Raw genomic sequence first — 13,011 nt, 5'->3', positions numbered from 1 at the left:
ATTCACATTATAACACATTTGTCAAACGATTTATCTTAATGATCAAGATTATCTTATCAAAATTCTCCTATTAGGAAAACTTAAAATATGTATACAAACAAGTTGCACTGCTTACAGTAGTAAAACACATTTCCCAAATAATAGCGACTATCCTGAAAGATGGTTCTTGGTAGGATTTGATTGATAAAATCGTTGAACCTTTAAGAACTTCAAAGGTTGAGCTAAACCACTTCGTATAAAGATAGCAGCTAAAGTTGGTTACTTTACTGGAATAAACAAAGTAAGAAGAGAAAAAGCGATATGATGCTAAGAATAGATCAAGCTTTTCAAAAGCTGCATGTTATGAATATTAATTCATTTATAAATTTATTAAATACAGCTTGTAAGTTGTAATTTTATTTATAAAATATCTATACTTAAAACGGGCTGGTAAAGTTTCTTATGAAGTAAGTAATTGGTTTGGTAGGATAAATCTTACTAATATGAAATATTTCATGGTCCAAATTGTGTTTGTATTGATTCGCAAACTGTTTTTTATTTGATTAAATTTTTGAAATTTGAAATTTAAATAGGTCGAGCCAAGGAGCACCAAGAGATTTGGTATCTCCTAAAACACTCAGGCTAAAAAGCCCATTGTATTTAGAGCTCTGGAAATAGAGTGGATAGTCAAGGAGGGAAGGAGAAAAGTATCAGAGAAATACATAGGAAAGAATAGAGACGGAGACAAAGGTAGTTAGTCCTGTGAGAAATTCTTTGGCAAATCTGTAAATATCCTCCAGTCTTAGAGAACGAATATTATTCGTTCTCACGACATCGGAACCCAAAACTCGTAGCCTTACTCTAGTAAAGGCAGAATACTCACAGAGAAAGTGCTCAGTGATAGCCGCCTCCTCCAAGCACGACGGGCACATTGGGTCCTTGGTTTCCAATGGTGGTCATATGCTGACCTCATGGGTTGTGTCCTGTAATAATATCGACCATCAACCGAACCTCTTTCCTTCAAAATTTTAGTAGAAAGTTTGACAATTTTCTGATCCGACTTGTCTCAAAACACTTTGCAGTTCTGCACCGCTCTAGACCAGACCATCGATCTTTATGTGAATTGCATACATACTTGTTGATCCAATTCATGATTCCGAAGGAACTGATTCCGATTATTGGCTCTGGACCTTGTGGGGAACCGTGCTCCATTGCGTGATCTGACGTCAAATTTCCTTCCAAATGAAACTATGGGTATCAGGTAGTCTTAAGGTGCCAAAAACAGTGGATACTGCTCAGATAGCAACTTAAAGATTTCTCTGTGTCCCGAAGTTCCGTCTTTGTGCCCGAAACCATATTTATGGATTCTACACACTGCTTTTTATTGCTTCCTGTTGTATCTTAAGATCCAAGGGGACCAAATCAAGCATCGCATTTAGAGCATCGCCGGAGGTTGTACTCATGTCACCCGTAATGCATAAACATACCCGTCTTTGTGGCCTGTATAGTTCCCGGAGTGTGGATTTAACCATGGTCCGTCGCCACTAGACCACAAGAGCGATAAGTGCTGTGTATATCCATTGGACCACTGCAGACTTCAGACCTCAGGTTTTGCTAAAGGCTCTACGGCATTGCTGAAAAATTCTTAATGCGCGATTCACCTTCAGTGAAACGTGTGTCTCCCAAGTCAGCTTCTTATCCAAGATTTCTCCTAGATATTTAACTTTATCGGAAGGAGCAAGTGCTACACCTTTCAGTTTTGGAAGACTAAGCCCTTCCAATTTCCGTTTTTTCGTAATCTGGACTATTGTGGTTTTCTTCAGATAACGGAAAGACCTTGTCTCATGCACCAGTCGTCGATTTGGTCCAGAATCCTCTGCACTTTCGTGCAAAGCCTCCTTAGGGATTTATACGATGTCAACGCACAGACAATTATATGTATACGTATAGTTTGTTAAGACCAAGGGTCAGTAAACTAGCCCTGTCTAGTGTACCGTACCTCACGGTTCGATAAGGAGACTTCATCTAATATCCTCCAATTTGAAATGCTATTTGATATAAGTGCGTTAGTAAGAGTGAGATCCAAGACTTCCCTTCTTATTACATTTATAAAAGTTGGCTCATCGCCTCTATTTGCTACCATTGTATTATTAGTAGTAGACAACAAATATTTAAATACGACCAGAAATTTCACTAATGGAAAAGTTTGTAAAAGATCAGATAGATAGAATACACGCTTCTAGTGTTTTAGATGCACATACGATCCGAGGACCCAACATCGACTCAGATCATTACCTTGTTGCAGCTAAACTACGCACTACGCAAAAAACGTACATCTGCCTACGCAACGAATGTTCATCATCGAAAAGCTGCAATCACAACAGACAGCCAGAAGATTCGCCGCTTGACTCTCACTTCAGACCTAAGAACGGAAGAGAGGCGTACTATTCGAAAGAAGAAACGAAAGGCCGAAATACGTGAGTGTGAGCAGCTTGAGATGCTGGCCAATAGGAACAACGCCCGAAAATTCTACCAGAAAGTTCGGTGGCTTACAGAAGGTTTTAAGACCGGGGCGTTTTCCTGTAAGAACAAAGACGGCGATCTAGTGGCTGACGTCCAGACAATACTTGAATTATGGATTGAACACTTCTCGAAGCTGTTAAATAGTGCAGCTAGCGTATCACAGTGAATGTGAAGATCCCGATACCCAAATCGTTGACGACGGAAGTGTCGTTCCGCTACCCGACCATGACGAGGTGAGAATAGCGATAACGCGGCTAAAGAATAACAAAGCCGCGGGCACCAATGGACTGCCGGCTGAGCTACTGAAACTTGGCGGCGAGGAGCTGGTAAGGTGCATACATCAGCTTCTATGCAAAGTATGGTCGAATGAAAGCAAGCCTGGCGATTGGTATTTAAGTGTGTTCTGCCCAATCCATAAAAAGGGTCATTCTGCAATATATGCCAATTATCGTGGGATTTGTCTTCTAAATATCGCCTATAGGTTCTCGTATTGTGTTAAAGGCTGAGGCCCACCATCAACCAATTGATTGTACCTTATCACTGTGGCTTTAGACCTGGAAAGTCCATCATTGACCAAATATTTACAATATGCCAAATCTTGGAAAGACCTACGAAAGGAGAGTCGACACACATCATCTTTTCGTCCACTTCAAATCTGCATTCGGTAGTACTGGAAATCCAACGTAGAATCTCTCTTGCCAACAAGTGCTACTTTGGGCTAAGTAGGCAACTGAGCGGGAAATGCCTCTCTCCACGAACAAAACTAACACTCTAAAGGACTCTCATCATGCCTGTCCTAACGTAACGATGAAGCGACGCTTGAAGTGTTTGAGAGAAGGATTCTCCGGAAGATTTTTGGACCTTTGCACGTTGGCAACGGCGAATATCGCAGGCGATGGAACGATGAGCTGTATGAGCTTTACGACGGCATAGACATAGCGCAGCAAATAGGGATCCAGCGGCTAAGTTGACAGGGGCATGTCGTCCGAATGTATACAAACGCTCCGGCTCTGAAAGTATTCGATGGTGTACCAGCTGGTGGTAGCAGAGGAAGAGGAAGGCCTGCTCTTCGTTGGAAAGATGAGGTGGAAAAGGACTTAGCTTCACTTGGTGTGTCCAACTGGCGCCGGTTAGCACGAGAAAGAAACGACTGGCGCGCTTTGTTAAACTCGGCCAAAATCGCGCCTATTAAGAAGAAGATTAAGCACATTTATATATGTAAGTACAGGTTCACGCGCATAGGGTATCCAGTCCTATGCTAAGGGTGTAAGCGTAAAATAAAGCGTTAAAGTGATTCAATAAATAAAACAACTTTTGTTGCCATAAATTTGTGACTTTTTATTAAAGAATCTAGTGATCCTGAGGAATTATTGTCTGACGTTTTATATGGATAAAAACTAAACAATTTCGTATCAAAACTATTTATCTTAACGATTTATCTTAACGATCAAGATTATCTTATCAAAATTCTCCTTTTAGGAAAACTTAAAATATGTATACAAACAAGTTGCACTGCTTGCAGCATAAAACGCATTTCCCAAATAATGGCGACTATCCTGAAAGATGGCTCTTGGTAGGATTTGGTTGACAAAATCGTTGAACCTTTAAGAACTTCAAGGGTTGAGCTAAACCGCTTCGTATAAAATTAGCAGCTAAAGTTGATTACTTTACTGGAATAAACAAAGTAAGAAGAGAAAAAGCGATATGATGCTAAGAATAGATCAAGCTTTTTAAAAGCTGCATGATATGAATATTAATTCATTTATAAATTTATTAAATACAGCTTGTAAGTTGTAATTTTATTTATAAAATATCTATACCTAAAACGGGCTGGTAAAGTTTCTTATGAAGTAAGTAATTGGTTTGGTAGGATAAATCTTACTAATATGAAATATTTCATGGTCCAAATTATTTTTGTATTGATTCGCAAACTGTTTTTTATTTGATTAAATTTTTGAAATTTGAAATTTAAATAGGTCGAGCCAAGGAGCACCAAGAGATTTGGTATCTCCTAAAACACTCAGGCTAAAAAGCCCATTGTATTTAGAGCTCTGGAAATAGAGTGGTGACTATCCAGGGAAGGAGAAAAGTATCAGTGAAATACATAGGAAAGAATAGAGACAGAGACAAAGGTAGTTAGTCCTGTGAGAAATTCTTTGGCAAATCTGTAAATATCCTCCAGTCTTAGAGAACGAATATTATTCGTTCTCACGACATCGGAACCCAAAACTCGTAGCCTTACTCTAGCAAAGGCAGAACACTGACAGAGAAAGTGCTCAGTGCTATCCGCCTCCTCCAAGCACGACGGGCACATTGGATCCTTGATGGTTCCAATGGTGGTCATATGCTGACCTCATGGGTTGTGTCCTGTAATAATATCGACCATCAACCGAACCTCTTTCCTTCAAAATTTTAGTAGAAAGTTTGACAATTTTCTGATCCGACTTGTCTCAAAACACTTTGCAGTTCTGCACCGCTCTAGACCAGACCATCGATCTTTATGTGAATTGCATACATACTTGTTGATCCAATTCATGATTCCGAAGGAACTGATTCCGATTATTGGCTCTGGACCTTGTGGGGAACCGTGCTCCATTGCGTGATCTGACATCAAATTTACTTTCAAATGAAACTATGGGTATCAGGTAGTCTTTAAGTGCCAAAAACAGTATTTACTGCTCAGATAGCAACTTAAAGATTTCTCTGTGTCCCGAAGTTCCGTCTTTGTGCTAGAAACCATATTTATGGATTCTACACATTGCGTTTTATTGCTTCCTGTTGTATCTTAAGATCCAAGGGGACCAAATCAAGCATCGCGTTTAGAGCATCGTCGGAGGTTGTACTCATGTCACCCGTAATGCATAAACATACCTGTCTTTGCAGCCTGTATAGTTTTCGGAGTGTAGATTTAACCATGGTCCGTCGCCACTAGACCACAGGAGCGATAAGTGCTGTGTATATCCATTGGACCACAGCAGACTTCAGACCTCAGGTTTTACTAAAGGCTCTAAGGCATTGTTGAAAAATCCTTAATGCGCGATTCACCTTCAGTGAAACGTGTGTCTCCCAAGTCAGCTTCTTATCCCAGATTTCTCCTAGATATTTAACTTTATCGGAAAGAGCAAGTGACACCTTTCAGTTTTGGAAGACTAAGCCCTTCCAATATCCATTTTTTCGTAATCTGGACTATGGTGGTTTTCTTCAGATTAACGGAAAGACGTTGTCTCATGCACCAGTCGTCGATTTGGTCCAGTATCCTCTGCACTTTCGTGCAAAGCCTCCTTAGGGATTTATACGATGTCAACGTACAGACATCGTCCGCATATTCTTGGGAATGAAAACCGAGTTCCTGCATCTCCGCTAGTAGAGAGTCTACGACCAAGCACCACAGCAGCGGAGAAAGAACACCACCTTGGATACATCCTTGCTTAGGCCTGACGGATTAGTTCGTCACTGTTCTCACCAACGGTTAACCGCCTCTCAGAGAGCATGGAATGTATCCACTTTACAATGGTTTGATTAACTCTATGTCGTTCGGCAGAAGAACATATTGAGCCGAAAGTGGCATTATCAAAAGCCCCCTCAATGTCTACGAACACGCCCATTGTGTACTCGTCAGCTTCCAGCCCGGCTTCAATTTTGCTAACCAGATCGTGTAGAGCTGATTCACATTATTTTCCACTCTGGGAAGCGTGTTAACTTCTACTAAAAAGATTTCTTGGCAGCACCTTCACTCCAATATGTTTTTCGCTCACTCGTTCTAGGCTTTTCAGCACGATGCCAAACTGATTGGCCTAAAACTTTTTGCTAGGGAATAGTCATCGTATCCTGGTTTCGGAATAAATACTACTCTTACTCGTCCTTTTCAGGGCCTTAAAGTTCTGATAGGAGGACAAGGAAAAGCTTTTAGATTCTTTTGTCACGATCCGACTAGCAATATACCAGCTATACCTAGAGGTTCCACCGTCACTACCGTTATTGGTCATGCCACTCTCTACTTCAGAGGGCGTTCTACTACCCGGGAAATGGATTTCGAGTAGAGCATTAAACGTTTTCCGATCTGGAAATGGGGTACGAGCCATCAGGTTTTCGGATGGAATCCTTGCATTTGCTGCTTCCCCATACAATGTTCTGTGATTTTGCATCACAGCGCATTATTAGCCCTAGATTATTAGATTCTGCATATTTGACTACTTCTCTTACGAAAATGGATTCGCCCCAGATGTAGGTGATGACGGCACCCGTACTTCGACTTCATCACCTTGAGAGATCCAATGTCGATACCCAGTACCAGGTGCGAACCCACCTCCGAAATGGTAGCGGATTTTCCGCTAGTGCATGAGTATACTCTCCAGAGAGTCGTGTCAAGGTCTTTGTTTTGAACACGGATGCGTGTGAGGAGTTCTGCTGAACTACAGAAAGAACCCGGAATCCAGACACTCGCTCGTACCAATCTTTCTTTGTTACTCTCAACAAGATTGAACTTGCTATTTTCGCATGATGGAATTTTTGCCATCTTCTTTTCCTGCCATTCTCGGGGAAAAAGCATTGGAACAGTGCACCTTCACTATGCCGACCATCACGCTTTTGCCCTGAAAAGTCGGCACGTCTTTCGACTGACCGACAGCTTTCCAAAGATAGCTGTTAAGATAGTCTTTTTAGCCTTTGGACAATAGACCGTCTTGTTTGTCGGTATGTATCTCTACCGCCATTGCCGTTGCTGCCACTCTCGCGAATGATTCGCCAAGCGTTGACAGAAGAGTGTCATTCGATATTTAGGTCCCTTAGCCTTTGCCTTGTGAGGTAAAGGTTTATCTGCCTTGGATTGGGTCGAGAATGCAGGCATTTCCGTCTCTCGCCTTTTCTCTACTTTGCCTTTCTCCTCTTCTTGATCGTTGGCACAGACCTCGATTCGTTTCCGGAAGAGTGCAACCTTACAGAGAAGTCCTCTCTTATACCGCGCTTTCCCGTTTCCATTACAGGTGGAGTACTTGCCTTAGCTTATGCTTCGGCTCTCTTCGCCTTCTGTTTTCTTTGTTTGATCTGCCTTGCGGATAGACCAGCACATGCGTTCGAATCTCCAATAACTTCAGTCTTTTTTTGCCGGTACTTACCTGATTCGCACCAGGTTTGACCGTTGTCAAAGACTTACTTGGTACCAGAGATCCATCTGAGTCTACCGAGAGACTGTCCCCCATCTCCACATCCTCCACAACTTGTTCAGTTGCTTCAGATCGTTTCGATGACGGTGTATCGCTCACATCCACTCGGCTCTCCATTGACAAAGCCAATGTGGTATTTTTCACTACTAGTAGTGCCCTTCCTCTTCCTCCGGAACCCTGGATGTCAGCTCCGGTCGTAAGGGGATGTAGACCTCAGGCCTGCATATCCGATGCCCGAGCCGTCGATTGCTCGATGGGAGGATTTCCCAAAAGTGGGTTACCTCGTGCAGATATATCCTTGGTTAGCCTCGACGTTATAGAAAGGAAATCCATTTTATACCTCCAGGTTGTCGGTACGATAATCTCTGCATAGTACTTGGGTGGCCACCAAGTCCGCCGTTCCGCGGCTATATGAACCTGCCCTCTTAGTTCGTGGTAAGTTAATCTCCATAACACGTGGGTGAATCACCACTTAAGCCTCATCCCCACGGCAAGGAGATCGACACGATAAGGGATTAAATTCTTTCTTTATCACTAATTTTAAAACTAATTTTTCTAAATGCTGCTTTTGATGAAATATTTTATGTTTACTTTGTAAACGGTGGACAATGTCAACATGTTCACTTTATGAAACGTTTTCTTGGAAATATGATCAAACGGTTTTGCTAGAGTCGAAACATATTTACTTTGTAAACAAATTCCAAAAGCATTATACAAATTCCTTGTTCATATTTTATATTTACAAACTTCAATTGGACTCATACCAATTGTTCTAGATGTGCATTAATTATATTTATACAACAATTCATCATTATATAAATCCAATTAGTATTTTTCTGAATTCGGTTCTATTAAATCTATTAATCTTAAATTAATCAACAATTATTGATTTCTTTTCATTAAATGTTTGATAATTTTTAATGGAAAATTTATTATTGCAGACGGTCATGCTAGAAAATTAAGACATATTTGTCATTTAGTATCTTTATTTCCTAAATTACAATTTTTAAGTATTAGTATAACTGAGTTGTTTATATACTCGTATTACTTGATGAAAGAATTTGAAAATAATGAAAACCATTTTATTTCAATATTTTTTCTTTTTCGGAAATTCAAGTCTTTGACTCAGGGAGTTTGCTACAGGCTCCAACAATATTCATTGCGTTGCTGTAGGATATGTCGGATAGAAACCCCTCCACCCATTCATTCGCTTAAGTGATACTAGAAAGACATCGGTTGACAAGTGCGAGACACGAAAGTAACAATGTAAGATTTGCTGGGTGATTTGCCCCTGATCCTGAGATACTCGTTGACAGGGCCGTAAAAGTCGATGCCGCACCCAACGAAAGGGTACGATGGTGTTAGTCGTTCCACTGGTAGATGTCCCATCATGTTGTGGAGCAAATTTGGTGGTACCATCCACAATGGATACATGACCAGACGGTATGTCTCACTACGTCGCGCATTGACAATCCCGAATTGGTGAAGGCGAATCACGGCTACCAAAGCTTTAGATTCTGCGTAATAATTCTTTATTTGTAAATGCCGAACAAATCGTATTAGAAACTCACATTTAGTAAAAGCGGTTTAGATAGCGTAGTATGCCATTTGTCCCTAACTCTTTTTGAAACCTACGACACTCTTCAGTAAAGTGGTGTTGCACGTTCCTAATAATGCACGGAAGTGAATGATACTTCTCCTCAGCTGAAAGTGGTTCAATCACTTTGCTTCATGTTTTCGAAGTACCTTACAAAAACTAAGCAGCCAAGCGACCTGTCGCAGCCTATTTCAAGAACATCATTAGTGGTATAGTTGCATTAAATGCTGATTTTTGCATTTCCGAGTTTATAGTCGCTTAGGGCTTTACGGAAGACCATTTTGCCAAATCGAACTAGCAAGCTCCTTTGCTTTGCTTCCTCTGGAAAGCATGTCTGCTGGATTGCGGCTCGTTGGTAACTAACTCCAATGGATTTCAACGGTTAGGTTTTGTATTTTTGGTAATCTGTTTCCAGCGAAAGCGAGGAGAGTTGAGGAATTGAAAAAAAAACTAACTCAACCCAAGGTATGATGCTACACTTCCCTATTGGCTGGGCTTGGCAACCAGGGGATTAAAAAGGGCTGTCTTCTAATGAAGATCTCCTGAAATCAAATCGTCTCAGATTGTAATGGTAGCGCTGCCATGTACGACTGGATACGTCCCTTTAATCCTCCTTGGCCACCGCACATGGCGACTTGCGTAGGTGGGAAGGTGAGATACGGTTTGAAACTCAAGCTGATTCCGGCCAGCGAGATTCCATGAAGGACTAGGGCCCGCATCTGGATATTAAACATGTAGTTTGAAGCCAATCAATTGATCCCCTATCTTCAGGCTCATAACCGCTCAGTGCCGATGACCGACTGATCGATCATTAAAGCCTAGTCTCCGCAGAAGCACAGCGGAAAGCTTCTCTTTTAAATTACAGTTCAGAGAAAGTGAGAAAAAACTTTGGCTCGGCATTCGGAAGGCCCATTTCAAGATATTCAGTTCTGCGAAATCGGAAGAGGAGTAGGATGAGGTCGACGGTGCCAACGTAGTACTAACTTGTATGCAACTAGATGACCCCGAACCTGGAAAAGCAAACCAATAAACATGGGTTTAAAGGTTGTCCAAATTAGTCTGCACCATTCACAGAGAACAACAGATAACCTAAATGTTGTCCTGGCGGAGGAGGACGTCGACTTCGCATTAATCCAGGAATCCTGGGTGCGGAGCACCAATGTGAAGGGGTTTACTGAAAAAAACTACAACCTGTACTATACACGATTGGAGGTAAAATCAGATCATGTATTGTTGATAAAAAAGAGGTTGTCTGTAAAGTCGGTTTACTGACGATAGTTTAACGTGGCAACGTCATAGACAATACTGATGAAATGGTTGCATTTTTCAAAAGAAAATTTTAATTTTATTTGTTTGATAGATATTTTGTATGGAGATAGAGAAGGAGGTAAATGGGATCGTAATGAAATTGATCAAGTTACATTTACACAAACGTGAACAATTACGAAACATTGATCAAATTCATGAAAATATGTTCAATTTCGATTGTGCATCAGACGCTAATAAGTGAACAACACTAAAAGGCAACATCATCGATTTGCCTTTTTCAAGACACATTACACTCGAAACACCCCCTTTCATTTCCTACTTTTCCTATCATCGTCCTATTCTCAACAGAGAAATGGTTCATTACCATGCACACAGGAAGAAGGCATATGCAAATACAAATATGTAAATTTATATACAAATGCGCATATGCATACATATACATACAGATGTCGAACGTTCCCGAACGCGGGGGGCCGATTGTGCTCTTTGTCGTTCATTCCGCGCTTTCGCTTGCAGTTCAAGCAAGGTAACGGCGATTGAGCAAGATAACGACGAATGAGCAAGATAACGCTGATTGAGCAAGATAACGACACATTTTTTCGTGCGTGCAGCCGGCTAAATCGAATTATAAGACGTCATCACTTCAAAAGATTTGAATATATTTTGAATCCCGCCCTATAGTTCATATGGTGTAACCGCTCTTGAGGCGGAAGCCGTTGACGGTATCAGCATAATAATTGCCTCCATCTATATGGCACATGATCTACCACCACCTCCCGCGGAGGCTCTGAGACTAATGATCGAGGTAAATCCTTTTACGACTTTATTATTAATACTAACTTTTCGATATGTATCAGGGGTAATACTCCTACTTTCAGCTTTACTGGTACGGCGTACTTCAGGGCATGGGTGAGTTATTTGATGTTATTTTACTGACTGGAAACAGTTTAGTAAAGTTAGACAATTGTTGGGTATCCAACAGCAGAATCCTCTTATCGTATGGAAATCCATTAATAACCAATTGGAAAAAGTTCAAAAATCTAATAAATAACAGAATAGAAAAGCTTCCGATCAACCAAAACGTCTCACGAAAAACTTTGAGCGTAGGGTCTGCTTGGCTTAGCCGTATATTTTCCAAAGCTCATTCGATGGCATCTTGGGCCAAGAAATCAGATGGTACTTCGACTGCTCTTGAAAATCAAAATCTTGTTGGCACGGTTAAGCACGGAGGTAGCGGGGTTATGGTTTGGGGCTGCATGGCGGCAAATGGGGTGGGTCAGTTAGAATTTATTGATTCGACGATGGATAAATGGGGATACTTGAACATACTAAAATGGAATTTAAAGCAAAGTGCAGAAAATCTTGGCTTATCAAGAACATTTTGGTTTCAACAAGATAACGACCCGAGGCACACAGCCGAGATCGGTAAGCTTTGGCTCTTGTACAACGCCCCAAAACAGCTTAAAACACCGCCACAGTCCCCAGATCTTAACCCCATCGAGCATCTGTGGGATCTATTGGAAAAAAGAATTCGTCAGCAAGTGATTACTAGTAAAGAGGTTTTGCGGAGTGTCACGCAGGCAGAATGGAGGAATATAACAGCAGAGGGAACAGAGAAACTAGTAAGTTCCATGCCAAATAGGCTGAGTGAAGTCCTGAAGCAACGTGGATATCCAACTAAATATTAGATTTAGTTTTTGCATATAGCATATCATGTTTTTGTATTAGACTTTAAGACTGCACGCAGACTTTATGGTCGCTTTATTTACTTGTTACAGTCATTATTCACCGTCATCTAAAAACTTATGTGAGGAATCTTGAAATTTATTTTTGGTTTTGAGAGTTAAACATATAATAGACATATAAATATATACAAATTTATAAAAATTATAAAATCAGGTTGTGTATTTCATTCTTGTGTGTTTTCATTTTAAAAAGTTATTGTGGGGTGAACGCAGACTTTGTAGTGCATGTGTATATATAATTAGCGAGTACACCCTTTTTGGGTGTTTGGCCGAGCTCCTCCTCCTATTTGTGGCGTGCGTCTTGATGTAGTTCCACAAATGGAGCGACCTACAGTTTCAAGACGATTCCGAATGGCAGATATTTTTTATGAGGCGGAAATACAATCGGAGGTTTGCCAATGCCTGCCGAGGGGTGACCGCTATTAGAAAAAACTTTTTCTTAATATTTATTGTATGTATATATGTATATATCCACTGAAAGCACATCAAATTTGTTTTCATTACTTAACCAATAGCTAAGTTTTTGCTGTTTTGCTTTGCTTACATTTTGTGGGCTTTCTGAAGGACTCTTTGAATTTTTGACTAAAATCCAAATTTGATCATTTGAAGTCGTTACCTTTGAGATTCAGTTTTCAAGATCGTGTCTTTATTAGTTGGGATAATAAACCCCTGACGAAAAGCGAAATCTGTTTGGCTATTTGGTTGATGAGTGGTTCGCATCCGAGCTGTGAGGTGA

This window comes from Anastrepha ludens, chromosome X (assembly GCF_028408465.1).
Source record: "Anastrepha ludens isolate Willacy chromosome X, idAnaLude1.1, whole genome shotgun sequence".
In the NCBI taxonomy this organism is placed as follows: Eukaryota; Metazoa; Arthropoda; class Insecta; order Diptera; family Tephritidae; genus Anastrepha; species Anastrepha ludens.
Note: the sequence above shows the minus strand (reverse complement) of the source record.